The sequence below is a fragment of the Falco biarmicus genome, chromosome 20 (genome assembly GCF_023638135.1).
Source record: "Falco biarmicus isolate bFalBia1 chromosome 20, bFalBia1.pri, whole genome shotgun sequence".
NCBI classification, from domain to species: Eukaryota; Metazoa; Chordata; class Aves; order Falconiformes; family Falconidae; genus Falco; species Falco biarmicus.
Window position 1 is genome coordinate 1,157,354 of NC_079307.1, and position 15,684 is coordinate 1,173,037.

Here is a 15,684-nt window from a genome sequence, read left to right on the forward strand (position 1 = left end):
TCAGAGAGGAGGAGGAGTGTGGCAAAGCAGGAGAGCCACCCCTTCTTCTCCTGGCCTGTCAAGCCAAGGAACGTGGTCAGGACGTAGAGATGACATGATATTTCTGCACCTCCGTTCTTGTTCTGAGAAACTAGCATGAAATCTAAGCTCCCATTTTACTTGCATCACTTCACAGGACAGCTCTCCCGTGTCTGTTGAGGCTCAACAGCTCTCCCTGAAATGGTAAGATTAAATGTAATCTGTTAAACATAGATAACGTAGTCCAACCAGATGGATGAGGCAAGTCAAGCTGTGCACATTTCACTGCTCAGTTTGAACACATTCTCACACTCATTCTCTCCTTTGCAAACCTTTATGCAAATAGCTTTTCAAGAACATTTAATCCTCTACCCTCCTAAATTACCACTGAAGCATTACTGTCCCTCCAGTCTGGAACCTAGCTGCAGGAGAAACGCCAAGGCATTCAGGTAGCTGTCTGGCTTGAACCACGTGGTGAAGTTCAGTGACATTTAAGCAGATGCTTACGTGCGTTACAAGGCTGGGGGGAAAAAAAAAAAAATGTCTCAGGTAACCATAATTCCTTTCCATCATTCTTCACTGGCAAATCCAATCACTTGAAAAATACCATGCCTTATCGCTTCCTCTCCTCTGCCTTCAAAATCGCTCCTGGCGTGGTTCCACCAGTATAAATTCTACACGGTATCTCTGCGACCATTTTGCTTATGCATCAGAGTAATAAAAGATGAGAGGATGCCAACACCTTCTCTGTGCAAACAGAATATATCTGTACAACTATGCTGGCTAAAGCAGGGAACTATAAAGTCGGAGGGGAGAAAAGGTCAGAAAAATCTCACTAGGGCAGCAGAGCAGGTCACAGTGCTTCGAGTGATTTTCTAAAATGCTTTCCTTTGCCATCACACCACTCTTCACGGCTAACAGAAGACACAATCCAGTTCCACTACTGAGAAAATTAAACCCTGCAAGGCAAGGAAGGCTGGGGCTTTTCGGCTAGCACGTGAAAACACGTGGATTTGTATATATATGTGGATTTGTATAGCTGGATGGCTGGCTGGCAATAAGGGGTCAAGATGGACCTTGGACTGTTGTGTCAAAATAAGTTACAGTTAAACCCAGGAAGTCATAGTGAGGAGAATCCCAACATCTGCAGCATCACCCTGACACCTGCATCAACATTCACCACTCACCAGCGCCTTGGGCTGAATTCCTATAATTCAAGGGGTTAGGAGGGAAAGTTAATAAACAAGGACAATCCTACTGAAAATTACAGCCAGCCACTAAATCCAGCTTTCAATCTTGTTTCAAAAGACCAACAGGAACAAAATAAAATTTTACCCTGAAGTAGTTTCTATACTTGAGCTGCACTCTTCGCAATTAAGTCAAAATATGCCTGTAAAATAGCTATTTTTGCTGTATGGGTAAAAATGGTGTAAATAATGCACAAGATAACTCCACACTGGCTGAGTCAGTGAAGCCTGATATAAAACCCAAGAGTCCTGGCTGCCTTCTCTCCTTCATAATAGCCTTCTCTTCACAAAACACAGCCGTGGACAACACACTTTTTTAACTCCATCCTGACAACCTCTTTGCACACACGCACAGAAGAACAATATTTCTCCTTACCAGGCTCTCTCCACACAACCACGTCCACTGGGGGGATGATGTTAGAGGGAAGAGATAACTGGTAGACATCTGCCTCGCAGGTAACACAGCATACAGTGTGTTAATTGGGTTTGGGGTTTGTTGTTTTTTTTTTCAGTATGACTAAGGTAACATTTCATTCCAGTTCATATTGCATCACATCAGAAGCTGGAATATTTCACTGCAACCTGTAATTGTCCTGACTCATGCTGTCAGTACTAAAATGCCCTCTTGGGAAAATAAATAAATAGAGAAATAAAGCCTTAATGATTTGGTGAAGTACCTACCGGTGAAAGCACACTGTCCGATTAGTTTTAAGACATTAAAAAGGGTTGCAGGTGCAATATGCTAACCTAAAGGGACAGGTGATGAACAGATTTATAGCTTTTTTCAGTTTGACAGAAAAAAAAAGAAAGCGTGGCTCAGCTTTTGAAAGCATCTCAAGCACCCAAAGGGTAGTCTGGAAAATGAAAGCATTTCCATTACGTTGGCACTTGTGCAGAAAGGCAGGATAATGAAGTGACCGGGCTATTAGCCTTCCTAAAGAAAAGAGATATTGTCGAAACCAGTGCACATTAATTTCAGTGCCCAGGAAAATGGCAGTAAACAGTACTCTTCAAGCTTCCTCCCCTTCTCAGTAATCATGACTTTAGAACTGACACCTGCAAAAGACTTTTTAGTGCATAAGGAATCACTCGGCAAAAGAGAAGGCTGTGTGAGAATAGGTTAAAAAACTCAAAAAGGTAAGAATATGGAGAACAAAGGAATAAAATTCTAAGATCTAATACGACTTCCAGGAAACAGACCAGCCTGTCAGCACTTCCAAAAGGCTCCAGCTGAGGATCGGGCATACGGAGCAGCCGAACTGCTAACAAAATGTCCCAGCGAGCTAGTCCCCCGCTCCTCACATCTCCTCCTCACCACTACAACGCTCAGAAAAGAAAGTTCATCTTGTCATCAGGCCAGGGAAAACCCCAGTGCAACAGGAACGAGACCGGAGCCATCACTAAATCTCCTCACCAAAGCAGAAAAACACACCTGGAGGGAGAGAGGGAAAGATGAAGGGTCTGAAATAGAAAAAAACGGAGGACGAAACAGCACTGAACTACCAGCCTGACGGAAAAGCTGAGGCCCCGTAGGAGCACGGTTTCAGGGCCTGTTTACCAAGCGGGTATCGAGGCTTCAGAAACCCGAAGTACTTACCACAACATAAGGGACTGCCTTACCCCAGCCGAGGCGTGCGTGCGAGCTGGGGCCGTGGCTCGCTGGGGACGGCATGCATCAGCCCAGCCTGCGCTGGTGGCCCAGCCTGCACCCGGCACCTCCTAAGGCCAAAGACCTGGCTCACCCCCAGGCCCAAGCGACCCCCACTTCTGTGTCACATTTTCATGGCATCTTTGGCAATGAACGGGCGTGACCTGAACCACAAGGAAACCGGAATTCGGCTTCAGAGCCGCGTTTTTAAGCAGAACGTGGATTTCCTGTCACCATTTTTTGTACTTTAGAAATCTTTCTGTCTGATACAGGAGCGGGATCGGAAGGTTCATTTCTGAGCCAGGCTCCTCTCCCTCCTCTCAGGCAGGAGGAGGCTGGTGGCTTCCCGAAGGGTTATGACATGGTTATCTGCATCTCCCCCAGCTCTGGTGTCATCCCCAGCCCAACGCTCCCAGGCAGGTCACAGCGCGCGACACTATTCCATGTGACAGCCCAAGCCGGGCTCCTTCCCTCCTCTTCTTCCTTCTCAGAGACAAGTGAGTTCACTGAAATGCTTTTTGTAAACTTTGTTCAGAATTTATTTATTTTTTTTAACATTATTCCCTTGTTTGAGAAAACATTAGCGATAGCTACACAGCTTGTTCTTTATGTCAAACAGAATGTAAAAGACGAATCACTGCTCTGTTCTTATGCTGAAATACATCAAATTAATCAGGTGATTAGCCAAAGCTTTTTACATTTAATATAAGACTCAGAGACACTTTTTGCAAGAAAACTCCTGGCACTCATGTCCTAAGATCCTCATAGTTAACTGCAGAAGTCTGTCAAGCAAAATGTAAACTATCTCTAAACTATATTCGTCACTTCTTCCAGTTTGCTCTGCTTTGTTTTTCACGTAATAAATGAACAGGCAATATCATATCATCCAGACCTGACGCCTCCCATTACATTTTGGAAAACCTATGGGAGGGAACACCCTTTCTGTTCTTGGATGGAGATTGCTATCATCTTGTATTCCCATTAAATAATTAAAGCTTTCAACACACTCTCGTTTTATTCTAAACACAGCAGTAATTAAATATGTTTTCTAAAAATGACACAACTCTGTTTTCCCAGCACGTGCAAGCAGATCTAATGCACTGTCAGAACAGAGGAAGATTTCCCACCGCACACACAACGTGTTTGTGCGTGAAACTTCCTGCTGGAAACTTCCTGCGTGAAACTGTGACAAAACTTCCCACTTTATCGGTTGCCGTAAACAGCTCGCACCCATTGTTTACACACAAAGCAACACCATCAGAAATGGTGACAGAAAACGTTGAACCAACCCCACCCTGAGACTTTCTGTCTTACCTTCCATCAGCATGCTGCCCCACACTCGCTATTGCATAAACAGCTGGTCAGGTTCGATTCATTTCTTTTAGCACACTCAAGATGCCTGCACAGGTAGTAAAAAGTATCATTTTTTAAGTTCTGAGGTTTGTGATAGTGGAAAGGTATCCCGTAACGTGCATGTTTTTCCTTCCTGTTCTGTTCATACATAGCATCCGAAAACATCAAACATTAATGGGTACTGTTTCTCTGACTTAACCAAATTAAGGGTGCTTTAAGACAGCTGGGAAAGGGGGAATGTTTGTGCCAGGTTTGGGAAAGGATGTTTGAGAGACAAGCAAGCAGATAACTTATTTATGGAATCAGCAAAAGCAAGTGTATTTTACCTAGTCAAGAGGTTACATCCGTACATATTCTAATGCGTTGTACATTAAACTCATCGGCTCCTGGCTTCCCTTGAATTCCTAATACCTGTTTTTCCAAAGATAGTTATATCACAATCTTTACGAAATACACATGCAAAGATAAAGTCATTATCGAGTGGGCACACAACAAGTAATCAGAAGTACCTGCAGTTTCTGTTACAGTATGTCCCCTCTTCAAACAGGGCTGAAGATGATGAAAGTTATTTCCAAAACCAGTATTTCTTGTTTGCTACCTGTGCTGCACGCACTCCCTACTGATCAGCATTTCCATAACCTGATGGGTGATAATAAAACACCTTCAAAACCCCCAGAGAAGACAGTTCTCAGAGCACTCCACTGCCAGGAATCTCCACGCTCTGGCTGGAGCTCCCCACACGCGACTTGGTAGCCAAAGGGATGGGAAGGCCAGCTGAGAGCTCATCAACATTAACTCGCAGTTCTGCGGCTCGCTGATGTGGCGCCCAGCAGTCACTCACCCACTGCCTGCGAGTTTTCAATGCTTTGAACCTGCCAGTAGCTTCTTCCCTCTCCAAGGCTTGGCACTCTCCGTCCCCTAGCGCAGCAAGCCACGTGAGCAGCTCAGGATTACTGCAAACTCTCACCTTTCATTAACGTGACAGGGTCTAAATAAATCTGTTCTCCAGAAAGTCACATCTGGTGCATTAACCTGGGCCCCCCTGACTACACTGCAGCTCTGAGTCAGTATTATTTAGTAACTAGCCTGTTTGCTTCAAGTTTTGGGGCTCATTTTAGAAAAACATGTACTGGAACTATGTCTCCTGCAGTTTTACTGCATACTACTGTCTCTCGTTCAGGTCTTGGTGCTTTCAAATGGGCAGGCGCAGACAACAGCATCCCTGAGTGTGAAATGTTTGTTGCCTCTTTTAGAGCAAACAGTCAAACAACCATCAGGATTTTTCTAGCAGGTAATGCCAGGGTAAGTCGCCAGACACATATTGTCCTCAAAACTCCATGCAATACCACATCATACCTTTTATCTATAACTGCACAAGTCCCTTTTTCCAGTAAGTAGCAGTCTGAAGTTCTTTCCTATGAGTCTTTCAATTTCTGTGCATCCAGGCTCCCTGGTAATACTTTTTCCTTAGCAGGCACCAAGAAAACTTTGTGCGTGCACAAGAAAGAATAGGCCAAAACAGTTATTTTCTGTTCTTTTATGAGCCACTGGGAATTTGTCAAAATTTTTCCCTATACAGAGGCACACTTTGATTCAAAAAGAGGCCAGGTACTAATTAAAAAGCCTGTGTGGGGCCATCAGCTGGTGTTCAACAACATTTTTACATCTCAATGGGTATTTGTTACCAATGCCATATCCTATGTCAATAGATTGTTAGCTGTAATCAGATACGAAATCTCATTTGCAAAGTCTGCTGCATCCCTGAGATCAATACCTTGTCTTCCCCTTGTTGCCGTGGAGCTGGAGTTCATGAAATGCATTATATACCCTGAAGGCAAAGTGGTATTTCAGAGTACTTCAACATAACGTACAAAAATAATTTCAAAATATACATACGTGTTGCTGTCATTTCCCTGTAGGAGACAAAGAACAACTCTACAAAGCGGACAGAATTACCTGAGTGCTTCTCCCAGTACCCAGAACTCCACCTTCCCAGTGAGAAGGGAGGACGAAGCTGGCTGCCTACCTTCAGCGGATATTTATAAAGCCCGGCCCAGAACAGGAGATGCTGCCACAGTAGAACACAGTTCTATGTCAAGCTGTACTTAAGATCCCCGTCAGAGAGAACAAAAAGAGTGTGCGTATTTCTATACTCACATGCATAAAAAAGATCTTGCCCACTTTTTAAAGAAGAACCAAGGAGAAATGGGGAAATATTTTTGTTGCCAGACAAACTAGGACTTATATGACTTGCATAAATGTCGTTGGGACTGGCCATGACCATGAATTAGAAGCACACCAGAACACAATGCGCAAGACTCAATGTTAGAATTTTTTTGTCGTTCCACTCCAAGTCTCCCAACATTTTGTATTTTCAAAGTTCCAGTCACAGAGTCAAACAGTGAAGAAATCTTCTCCGCTTTCACTATAATTGTTGAACTGTCTCGCAGACGGAAGGTGAAGAACTTGACCCATCTTGCACTTAAAAACTCAAACTGGAGGGCAAATTTTTTTAAAAAAATAATTAAATTAATCAAAGTGCACCTCAGAAGGCATAATTTTTAAAGTCAATGTTGTGGTTTTTTCAGTAACTTGACAGCTGCTTTTTAAATGCTTGAGGGGTCAGCCATACCACAGACAATCCACTCTAGTAGATCAGTATTTCTTTAAAAAGAGTCTTTCAGTCTCCAGATTGACTGCATATACACAGCCTAATTTAGGTACGGTTGCCCTTAAAAAAAAAAAAAAAACAAACCAAAAAACAAAACAAAACAAAAACCCCAAACAAATATAAAAAAAAACCAACCAAAAAAACCCACAAAGAATGGCAAAACCCACCATCTTTGGTATAAAACAGCACAGGCCAGCACTAGGATAAGCTACTGCCACATAATGCATGAGACGAATGGCTGGAAGAAGCCATCAGAGAGCCCGGAATTAAAAAGATGGAGAAATCCTTTTGGGAGCCCTGGTAATTTTATTCCGATCTCTCTAAATTAAGTGTTGTACTCACTCTGTTCAAGCACAGGACTATGAGTCAGCGCTGGACCATACATTACTCTTCACTTCTCTCACTCATAAAGAGAAATGCGTCACGTATGAGCTCATCACGTGCCCTGGCCAGCCTCGAGCACAGGCAGAAGAAATGTAACATCAACAGGCAGGGAAAAAGTCAAACCCCTCTACGTGTGACAACGGGGAGATGTTTTGACCACACACATTTCAAATCAAATTGCAAACTTATAAAATATCAGCCTACTGCATTAGGACACCAAACAAGTACATAAAAAAAGATAGGCTATTTCCACAAACTTATTTTCCATTCCTTTAAGAACAGGGGGGGAAAAAGGTATAACACGTTCACACACATATTACCTTTTTCACTCTACTACTAGACATACACATAATTGTAATAACAACACTATTTCCCCAAGGTACCGCATGCACCTAACACAGCTGCATGACAATTTTAAGACAGGCGTGTTTCATGCAACTTCATCTCATTCCTCAATCTAACATTTGCTCACAAAAAGCAAGTCAGGTCTGTCAGTAAAACAGTTATGAAGAAACAAAAATAGGAAATACATAGTTATATACCTCATGGTACTGCAGATACTTTCCCCCTTCTCACTTAATCTGTGTCAGATGCCCGGTTGTGCCATTTGCCAGGAGAATAAACGTATCAGCCTCACCATACATAGACCCAAGGACTGAACACAAAAGGAAATGCACAACTGAAAATAAACTGAAATTTTCTGTTGTTCCTTTCTGCCACAATAATTTATGAGGCATGAAAAGAGTCAAAGAGAAACCAGAATAATAGTTCACGGAATCGGCTTTAACTTTTTTCCTTTTAGTACTGTTTTTCTGAAATGCAACATCAGTGCTACATTGTGTTAGCACCCAGATAGCAAGGATTTTTAACATCTTTACTACTGATCAAAAAAGCAGAAAGGACTGAAGAGGCCCAGGAGGAGGTTTCTGCTCTGTGAACTAGCATCATGTCCTTATGCTGTTGTTCTTGATGACACTGAAATTTACTTTTACGTAGCACTTTTCAGTAACCCACTGTGTCATTAAAGCTATCTCCACAAAAATCAGAGAAAAACTGTGTATCAAAATCACTACGTGGTATCCAATTCTCCTCGAGGATCATACTCCAGGCTGTACGAGTCATTTTGGAGAGATCACCGATGGAGCACAGGCACCCATAATCTGTGGAACCACTAGACTTCTACATCAATACTTTATTTTTCTATATATTTGTTGTTGTTTTGGTGACCCTAGATAACCCATCATGGCTTTCTGAACCCACACAAATTTCATCTTCAAAGTAGCAAGGCTGAAAGACTTGATTAGAGAGACCTAACAGCACTTCCCTCCGCCCTTGCAAGTCAAGTCTTCACTGATGCTTTTTCTGTCTGCAAACCTACTGATCAGGATTCTTCAACATTATGTACTTTGACAGGACTCCACATTAGGTGCCAGATTTCAGGAGCAGCTGCATTCCAGCTGGCAGAGCTACAATGCTCTTCCCTGTACAGTGGGCAGCCAAGAAGGTTCAAGCAATTCCAGCCCTCCGCTTTCTGGTGGCTTTCCTGGCTGTTTTCTGTGTAAATGCGGTCAAGTACACATTCCGTTGTTCAACTGACTGCACGTTGACTCATCTGAAAATAATTTAGAGGATTTGTAATTATCTTTGCTCTGACATTTCCCCACCAAAAAAGAAAAAGAAATGAGAAATAAGGAAAATCATAGTCAAGAAACTGAATTCAATATTCCTTGATCTCCACAAAGTCCTGTGACCAAGAAGTTCAGATTTTCCCTTGCCACATCATATTAGCGTTTCTGACCTGAGCGTGTAACTGAGTAACCAGTTTTCAGGGGGCTCATTTTCTCTCCTGAAGTTCATAAGCAGCAAAAATGAGACCAGTACTCACTGCTTGCGCACCCAGGGGCTCTGCAGACCTGTTGTCAGAGGGACGATGACCACAGCAGCAAAGCACCTCCACTTTGCCAACCCCAAATGCAGAAAGGAATAGAGCAATGAATAAAAGTAGTTTCAGATTTTGATTGTGACTTTTGAGGTTTAAAAGTATCTAGAAATTGTATTTTAAATGAGAAAAGAGGTAATCCTGAGCTTAAAAAGCAATAAAAGTGACTGGGAGAGGTCAGCGTAAACAGGGCCAATAACAGAACACAACATTGTATTCAGGGTCTGTCCGCATCTGGAATTATTTGTGAGCAGCTGTTCCTGAGAAGTTCCATGTGTGGTCAAGCCCTTGAAAGGGAGAATGTATTCAATACCAGAGACATTTGCTAGAGAAAAGGTTTCTGTGTGATTCGCGGGTCTCCAATGTTTGTTAACGTAGGTCAGAGCGTGGAGAAAAGAGGTATTATTCCTGCAAGTAATCAGTCCTATACACAAGCCAAAAAGCAATGTCTCCACCAAGCTAACTACTGCTCAAGAACTGGAGAGAAGCCATTTTTGTCAGTTGGAGAGACAACCACTGGGAAATTGGGGAAAAACTAATTAAAAATCAGACATGCACCTTATTACACAGTAGGGGCTGTGAGCTATGGAGGTGCACAGCGAGCTCCAACATGGAGGCTGGCAGAGATTTCCAAAAAATATGTACTGCAGCTGTTAACATCTCAACAATAATAAAGGCACTGGGTAAAGAAAGCACAGAATCACAACACTGCTTCAAAATTAATACTGAGTTGTGGTTTTGTTTGTTCATTTTTAAATAAGACTATGCAGCTTTCTCCATTCTGGTTTTAGAAAAAGCTCCTAATTTTGCACTCTAATCAATCAATCATGGATGCTTTTATAAGCAAGGGAAAATATAATTCAGGTGTCAGTCTGCATTCCAAAATCAGACTGTGGGCTATGCCAGTCAAAACCAACAAACTTACTGCCGGTTAGCCTGAAGCAGGCGAAGAAAGCAAAGGCAAGGAGGTGAGTACCAAGTGCTTCAACACAATGCATACACACCATACCTAACCGGGGAAAAAGGGGAGAAACTGGTTTGTCTAACATGGCTTTTTCCCCACAAGAACTCCACTTGTGGTGCTGTGAGCTGTCACAGCAGTTTTTCCAGGAGCACAATTATCTCCCTGTGAAACTTGCTTCCCTCTTCAGAGTGTCGCAGGGGGGGAGGAGGGAGGTGTTTGTCTTTTCTTTCCAATAATGAACCCCCTGGCTGGCAGCCTCAGCATCTCTTCTCTGTTTCTTAAAATCACGCTGGCTCCAAGGCTACAGATTGAAGCTTAAGCTACTCCATCATCCCAGCAACCAAATCTATAACATCTCAGATAAAGAACAACTCTTAACTTTGCCAGCGCAGCCCCCGTACGAGAGCAACAGAGCTCTCACACTTTCACAGCTTCCCATGGGGATTTCGGTATCAGATATGGAAGCGATCAGAAGCTTGTTAATCTCATTATATTGCTCCTGCAAAAAGCTATGAGCAACCGTGGCAGTATTAAACAAATCAGTTTGTAGACGAAAAAAGTCAACACAGCTTTGGTTAACCTTCTGGGCACAGATTTAATGGCTCTCTGCAACCACAAATACTAGGATGCTGATATCTTACATTGGCCTTGTTTCCCTCCATCATTAATAGGGAACGGAGATTTTCAGTCTATGAAAACCTAAGTATTTTCATGTGTGCCCATAAGCAGTTCCCTTGGTAGTTTAAGAAGCTGGGAAAGTCCCCATTCAAAGGGAAGCTGTCAACACTGCATCAAATGAAACTGCAAAATTAAGACATCATCATAGTTTCCTCCTCCTGTTTTACTTTTTGCAACCCGTGCCTTGTTTCTGGCTAGGAAAGCACTCCGTCTAGTCTGCTTTTCTTTCAGTGTACCGTATGAGATCAATTTAACTTCAGAGAATTTTCAAATCTGCTTCTAGGCTTTGGCTGTTCCCCAGGATGAACGCTACCAAGAGTTGGTTTCAAAGTAGGTTTTGCTTATGCAAAAGCACGTTAAAGCTAGTCTTCGGGAGCTGGGATGGCTTATGGCATTATTCTCAAAGGAGAATGTCAACGTTTAAGTTTCAAACACATGAGGAAATGTGTTAGGCCACATGGCTGAGGTCAAAACTCTTTATTACTTCAAGTGCAGCAAGGGCCTTGCCGTGTGTTTGATGCCATACAAAGTTCCAGCTTTAATGTTGTATCGTTAATGGAAAACATGAAAATACTGCATCTCTCCCCATCGCTCTGAATCACAAGATTTTCTCAGAAACCACACAAAAAACTTAGTAGTAACTAGTTCAGTGCTCTTTTTATTTACCTTTTGACTCTTGATTTCACATTGTATTTTGATACGGTTCTCAAAATTTTTCTCCTAGCACATCTTTATTTAAAAACAAACAGTTTTTCATGAGTCACTGTAGGCACATGCACTTAAAATAGCTGGATAATATATGTAAATAATGTTTAAAAGAGCATGATGTGCATTGGTCCAGCACACTTACACTCCTAAAATATAATTCAGCACACTGACAAGCTGCAAAGAGACAGAATATATGTTTACAAATTACATTTATCTAATACAGCAAGTAAAGCTATTCCATTAAAGTACCAGTAAGAGAAAACAAAGTACAGAGAACAACAGAGTGAAGAGGCTTGGAAGTTCTGTATTTGTGTTATGTCTTGTTATGTTTCACTTTTTTAAAAGGACAAAACCTTCTGCAATACACACATGAAAAAGTGTGGCCAGAAATTAAAGCATGTTTGCATGGTTAAAATACCCCTTAAGGGATGTAATCTCATCTGCTACATTTCAGTCCTGAACAAGGTTTGGAGCACTAATTTATAAACCCTGGGGGGAAAACGTTGAGAAATCCTTGACTATTCAATAGCATTGCAAATAGGAAAATTGCTGTATAATACATAATGAAAAGAAGAAAACACACATCGCTGGAGTTCATTAGTGTGTCACATTTGGTTTACAACAGTGAGCTACACCCAGAGACTCAGATTAAGTGGAGAGTCGTAACAACAGGACTGCCCCCTCCAAGAGTGGTTAAATCCCATCAGGACTACGCACTGCATTAAATTCATCTGCCAAGAGAAAACAAGCCATTACCACCGCCTGTGTATCAGCTCGATGTCCAACAAAGCCATCATCTTATTTCAGCAAAAGCAATAGGATGCTTGTGCTCACCCAGCTAAAATTGCCCCCAGCTTGAACTGTCTAAATTAAAAAACAAAGAGCTGTGTTAAACCCTTGGCATGCTAACATAACGAGGGCTTTCTAGTCTTTAGCATTATGAGAAGTGTCACGTTAAGAGTCCTTCCCCAAGTTTGACTAACCAGAGATTTCAGACCTCCACAGAGCTTCAACATGAACCTACGGTAACTGTAAATATGGAACCCAACAAGCGGTAATGCACTGTCATCTTCTGGATGCTTCAGAAGTTTATTCAGCCATGGGACTTCCTGAAAGGGAACGCAAGGCCGGACAATCCTTTGTAAGTCAGAGTGGAGGCCATGAGGATTACCCAACACACAGAGGCTGCTTCTGGCCCAGGAAGCTGAAGGGGGGTCACGCCTGGCTCTGCCGAACACGGTGCTGCCGTTACAACCACCGCCTCCTGGAAGTGAGCGTGGTCTTTGCCACCACAAAGCACCTCGGACCAGACACCAGCTGCTGTCAGCTTTGAAAAACAACTGTAACAGATCTTTTATGAGTATTGAGCTTATACTGCTGTTTTAGCCAAAGAAGGAAGAAAAGCAGATTAGATTAGGCATTGCGTAAGAAAAGGCAACTAACGGAAAAATAGGTATTGAGTCACCTTGAGGTATCTCCAGAGGTGCTGCAGTAACAAACTCCACGTTCAGTTTCAGAAGGAATGAACACAGGATTTAAGAAAAGCTAGAAAATAAATGGCGCTCCAAAGCAAGGGTACTACGTTCAAATTCCTCCCCCTTTTCACCCCATCATCCCCACTCCAAACCATACTCTTGCCCCCACCATTAGGCCAGGACAAAGCAGCAGGCATGAGCATGAAATGGACAGAAGTGCTGAGGTTTATATTTTAATTTGCTTTCCAGATACACACTTCAAACATGTTTGCAGGCTCTTCTCAGCAAGCAGTACACAGAAAGCTCCTTCAACAAATAAACTAATAAGAACAACGAACAGTTAAGCAGGAACAGTATGTCGCCATTCTAGGAAAGTGAGGAGATGCCTACTGCAGTTCTCAGCCCTTCCAGGGCATCCTGTTACTATTTCCAATACACATTCATTCAAAAGAATGTACTAAAGGTGTACATCTGCCTCTTTTTTTGCTTTTTACATGAATACACATTGAAATCTACCCTGTTCTGCCTCTAACAGCTAAAGAGCTGCCTGCTTTGGTCTTTCTCCTGATGATTGTGAGGCTCAGACCCCGTCCCAGTTCTTCTGCTTCCTGTCCATCACATCCACCATTTCAAAGTCACCTTGTTTCTCCCTTCCACCAGGTATTCAGAGGGGTTTTTTTTCCACCTTTTCTCCAGACTGATAATGGAATGGAAGCTGGGAATAACATTCCTTTTTATGACATCGAACCGTTGGTGAAAAATAGGGGATTTACTTTCCTTTAATGATCACCGTCAGGAACAGAATATGGAAACATTCTGATCCCTGATATCAGGGCCTGAAGTTTTCATAAAGTATCAAACAATAAGAAGAAACACAGTTCAAAGCAAAAAAAAAAGATTAAACCAGAAAGCTTGACAAAGGGGGATTAACCGATTATTTTTTTAATCTTCATATAAATATAGTGAAGATGTCACACAGTATATGCGATATGCTGGCTGCTGCAAGACGACCTGGGGGGGGGGGGGGTGGGGGGGGGGGTAGAGAAGGACGTGCTCACTAGTGCTCTGATAAAATTGTCCCCTCCTTCCATATGAACATCCACAGGGATTTTTTCCACAGAAAGCATCCTGGGGATGCCGGAGAGAGCCCACTGCTCGCCCCTGGAGCGTGGGAAGGCTGTGCACGAGAGGAGCCAGAGGTCAGGAATAAAGGAATAAAGGCAGTTCTGCAGTCCCCGGGCAGCTCTAGCACAGGCAGCGCTATGACACGCCAAGTCACCCAGAACTGGTTATGCATAACATAAATCACCCAAGACTGGCCTGGAAGATGCTATCTATCCCAAGTAACATACACCGCTCTGCTGTTTGTGCTGTGACCCGGCTGTCCCTTGGAAGAGCTGCTTTTTCACAGGCTCTCAGAGAGTTGCTGTTTTCTTCCAAAAAGCTACTGCTACAGGTAGGGCAAGGATTCTCCAACCCTTAGATAGTCTGCTCAGAACATTACTTTTTTCCTGAAGAACATATGCATCAGCAGTTTATTCTGTCTAGATTTACTTTTACATCAATAATCAGGAACTCCTCTGCAGTCCAAGTATCACTCAGGAGCATTGGACTGATAGTATGAAGTTAAAAATACTTCTATAATCCTATTAAACACCAGTCTTGTTTCTAAGAAACAATACAATTTTTTACCTCTACACTGAAAAGCAAGACACTGAGGGAACATGAGTAAAAGGTCTCCCCTTTGGAGAGCCTAATAATAAGCTTCAGAGAACATAATAAGCTAATGTGAAGTTCTGTCATGCTCTGGACTACCTGCACAAGCAGAAAAAGGAAAAAAAAAAAAAGAAAAAAAAAAAAAAGAAAAAAAAAAGAAAAAAAAAAGGACTGTTGCTGCCAGAACTAGAACATACTTAGTCTGCAGACTGCACTAAAATACAAGACCCATTTGGAAGAAAAATGCATAGGTTGTATCAAATCATTACTAAACTTCATTTGCCTTTAGCCACAGACCTGATATTCCACACTCTGACACTGCCACCTACTCACAAATGCCAGTTTTCATTCAGAGCAAGCTCCCCACATGCCCAAGAGAATTCACACCAAACAATCCTACAGTGCTCCTATTTACAAAGTGTTCTACAGCATGTGTATTCATGGGTGACAATATATTGCATATTGTGCTTTTTCTGTCACAAAGGAAGTCAGAGTGTAAAGGCTTAGCATTAGCACACCATACACATTTTTAAACACAGTTTAGTTTCTAACTCAAATCACCCAACAGCTTTCTCACAGTACCCGAGGCACTAGGTAGTACAACGAGAAGATACTCAGTAGCAGCTTTCCTAAGGATAAATACTTCAAGAAAGAAAGAAAATGCAGACAAATTCAGAGAGAATTTTGCACTGCTGGTGGGAGCTACACTCCTTTGGCTTCTGGCAGTGTAAGCTGAAGTGGGTGGAGTTAGCATAAATTATCAAGATTTTGTTGATAATATATTATACAGTGAAATAAGCAGCCATGCCTCCAGCTTCCAGCAGCTATCCTCATAAACAACTTTTAGTTTAGCAGAAACAGCCTTGATCTGTAAACCAGGTAG

At 42.4% G+C, this 15,684-nt stretch overlaps 1 protein-coding gene across 4 annotated transcripts in view; it reads right to left on the reverse strand.

Annotated features, from left to right (window-relative positions):
* The window catches only part of ARHGAP32 (Rho GTPase activating protein 32), a 258,191-nt gene that overhangs the window by 169,862 nt on the left and 72,645 nt on the right, over positions 1-15,684 (reverse strand). The gene's annotated exons all lie outside the window — the stretch shown is intronic.